The sequence below is a fragment of the Oncorhynchus nerka genome, linkage group LG15 (assembly GCF_034236695.1).
Source record: "Oncorhynchus nerka isolate Pitt River linkage group LG15, Oner_Uvic_2.0, whole genome shotgun sequence".
Taxonomy (NCBI): Eukaryota; Metazoa; Chordata; class Actinopteri; order Salmoniformes; family Salmonidae; genus Oncorhynchus; species Oncorhynchus nerka.
The window spans coordinates 41,691,439-41,695,538 of record NC_088410.1 but is presented as its reverse complement, the minus strand read 5'-3'; positions in this window follow the sequence as shown (position 1 = coordinate 41,695,538).

Genomic DNA, 4,100 nt, shown 5'->3' with positions numbered 1-4,100 from the left:
GTTTTGGTGTTGTTTTTTACTTGATTTAATTTACTTTTAATTTGTCATATTTCTTAGTAGTAGGAACACATTGGTATACTTTATTTCCCCATTGGTTTTAAAAAGTGCCTTTGATGTAGGCCTATAAATGTTTACATTTAGAATGGCAGACAAACTATTACACATAGCTTGCATGTCCTATATACAGAAAAGCCATTCTTCATTACTATGTAAGTCTACCTTTATGAGCACTGGACGCAACACTTGTCAATGTGTTTGAAAGTTGTCTTGCTTCCCTTTGTTTACTTTGGATGACTAAGCCATAAAGGCTGCCAGCCTGCCACACAGGTCAGAATAGGAAGGGGAGAGACCAAACACAGGTCCACTTCTTCCACCGCTGTAAGGAACATCAGATATAAGAGACATGAGGTCATCTTCGGCAATGTTCTCTCAGAGTGTTCTTTCTGTCACAGATGTGTTAAATTCTCATGCAGTCGATACCCAAGCTGTGTATGTATAAGAAAGGGCACTGAGCCCTAGACTACATCATTTCAGTAGAGGTGTTCTTTTAGAATGAGGGGTGCTGTAGCTCTGCTGGTGTTGCTGTTCTGTCTGTCTGGGACATGGGCTCAGGGAGACACTCGGACATAAATTACAAATGAAGCATTTGTGTTTAGTGTGTCCGCCAGATCAGAAGCAGTAGAGATGACCAGGAATATTGCCTTGAAAAGTGTGTGAATTGGACCATTTTCCTGTCCTGCTAAGCATTCAAAATGTAACAAGTACTTGTGGGTGTCAGGGAAAAAGTATGGAGTAAAAAGTACATTCTTTTCATTAGGAATGTAGTGAAGTAAAATTAAAAGTTGTCAAACATATTAATAGTAAAGTACAGATACCCACCAAAACTACTTATGTAGTACTTTGAAGTATTTTTATTTAAGTATTTCACACCACTGGATAGGTGCAGTGAAATGTGTTGTTTTAAGGGGTCAAATAAAAAATCTAATCAAACTTTGTCACATGCGCCGAATACAACAAGTGTAGACCTTAAACAACAGTGCAGTTCAAGAAGCGTTAAGAAAATATTTACCAAATAAACTCAAGTAAAAAATAATAAAAAGTAACACAATAACAGCGAGTTGCAGCAGTGTACAAAACAAATGGGGGGTCAATGTAATAGTCCGGTGGCCATTTGATTGTTCAGCAGTCTTATGGCTTGGGGTAGAAGCTGTTAAGGAGCCTTTTGGTCCTAGACTTGGCGCTCCGGTACCGCTTGTCGTGCGGTAGCATAGAAAACAGTCTATGACTTGGGTGACTGGAGTCGGAACATTTTATGGACTTTCCTCTGACACCGCCTATTATATAGGTCCTGGATTGCAGGAAGCTTGGCCCCAGTGATGTACTGGGCCGTACTGTAGCGCCTTATGATCAGATGCCGAGCAGTTGCCATACCAGGCGGTGATGCAACCGGTCAGGATGCTCTCGATGGTGCAGCTGTAAAAAAAAAAAATGTGGGTCTGGGCACCCATGCCAAATCTTTTCAGTCTCCTAAGGGGGAAAAGGTTTTGTCATGCCCTCTTCATGACTGTCTTGGTGTGTTTGGACCACGATAGATCATTGGTGATGTGGACACCAAGGAACTTGAAACTCTTGACCCGCTCCACTACAGCCCCATGATTGATGTTAATGGGGGCCTGTTTGGCCCGCCTTTTCCTGTATTCCACGATCAGCTCCTTTGTCTTGCTCACATTGAGGGAGAGGTTGTTGTCCTGGCACCACACTGCCAGTTCTCTGACTTCGATATAGGCTGTCTCATCGTTGTCGGTGATCAGGCCTAAGCACTGTTGTGTCGTCAGCAAACTTAATGATGGTGTTGGAGTCGTGTTTGGCCACGCAGTCGTGGGTGAACAGGGAGTACAGGAGGGGACTAAGTACACACCCCTGAGGGGCCCCAGTGTTAAGGATCAGCCTGGCAGATGTGTTGTTTTCTACCCTTACCACCTGGGGGCGGCCCGTCAGAAAGTCCAGGATCCAGTTGCAGAGGGAGGTGTTTAGTCCCAGTGTCCTTAGCTTATTGCTGAGCTTTGTGGGCACTATGGTGTTGAACACTGAGCTTTAGTCCATGAATAGCATTCTCACATAGGTGCTCCTTTTGCCCAGGTGGGAAAGGGCAGTGTGGAGTGCGATTGAGATTGCGTCATCTGTGGATCTTTTGGGGCGGTAAATTGGAGTGGGCCAAGGTTATCTGGGAGGAGGCTGTTGATGTGAGCCATGACCAGCCTTTCAAAGCACTTCATAGCTACCAACGTGAGTGCTACTGGGTGGTAATCATTTAGGCAGGTTACCTTCACTTTGTTGGGCACAGGGACAATGGGGGCCTGCTTGAGAGATGTAGGTATTACAGACTCAGTCAGGGAGAGGTTGAAAATGTCAGTGAAGACACTTGCCAGTTTGTCCATGCATGCTTTGAGTACACGTCCTGGTAATCCATCTGGCCCGCGGCTTTGTAAATGTTGACCTTTTTAAAGGTCTTGCTCACATAAACTACTGAGAGCTACAGTTATCACACAGTTAAGCTACAGTTAAACTACAGTTATTACACAGTCATCCAGAACAGCTGGTGATCTCGTGCATGATTCACTGTTGCTTGCCTCGAAGCGAGCATAAAAGGCATTTAGCTCGTCTGGTAGGCTCGTGTCACTGGTCAGCCATAGCTTTGAGTTTGCTGATGACCTCCCTCAGGGATTCTCGCTCTTTCTTCAGAGCGAATTTATCCCACATTTCAGCGAATTCGCCGTGGGGTGCCAGGCTTTCCAATATATCATGACCATGGTGCCTGCGGACAAAGATTTTGTATTATAACTTGCACATAACCAACTATTTCCGTTTTATGATAAAAAATCTTACACCATTGATTTAACTGTTATCTATAAATAATCTCAACTATATAACGGCTGGGCATTAACTCTTGATTATTAGGAAAACAAATGAATGAATTTGTGCAGTGCCTGGCTCATGCGGCCATTGTTATCAAGGAAGGTTGAGGTAATTTAGCACCAAATAGAAGAAAAGGGACTGACTGACACAGGGAGGGGAACTACCTGGACTTGTCCAATAAGAAACACTTATTTTCATTTTCCGTTGCACATTTTTATAAATGTTTTCCGTTGTTTGCCATCATGCACATGATTCAGTTCAATTAGCTGGAGGCTCTTCCCACACACTGAGGTATAAAGAACTGGAGACTGCATCCAAGATGCCTGACAGTTGTTGGTGATCTACTCACGTTAGTATAAGCAGATTCATGTAACATTCGGTTGACACAGACAAATATCCACGGCCGATCCTTGCCATTCTGCCACCATAGGCGAGATCCCCGGATGTTGAAATCAGGCTCAATTTTGGTTCTGAATGAAAGTTGAAAATAAGTCATCCTTGGCCCAAATCAAAGCCAGTCTGGACCCGCACCAAATCTGAACCAATTATAGTCGTCTATGATTGGTTCAGATTTGGTCTAGACCAAACCAAAAACCAATGTCTGTGAATGTGGAAATCAAGGCCAGTCCTGAACTGCACTTAAAAAAGATGTCCAAAAGGCGTCAGTGTCGGTCAGTCCATACTGAGGTGTAGCCTACAGTGTTGTCTGAAATTTTATTTTATGAATGTCCATCAATGTGGAAAACCTACCATTTGTAAAACACCAAAACAAGACAGAAGTCAGCTCATGCTTACTGGGGTGTAGCCTACCACGGCCCACCCTTTGTAAAAACAGGCCATTGCATTGTATTTATTAGTCCTGATTCCTGTGACTAATCAATTTGGCTATTTAAGCTCTGAATATCAGCTACCCAACTTTATCAGAAGTTATCGTCAGCCTATTTACTCAGCAGGAAATGCAGAAGTATTTTCTTTTTTGCTATGATCAGTTTGTGAAAAATGTATGGATACAAATTTGAACCCTCTGATCATGACAATGTGGTGAAACTCCTGGACAACAGTTGTGATCGTTCATTCAATATTGTCCATTTTACTTTGACCTATCCTGTCTTTAGGATATGTTGTTTGTTAATATTGTCCCTCTCATTACATTGTCATACATTTAATCTCCAGCCTGTAGGCTA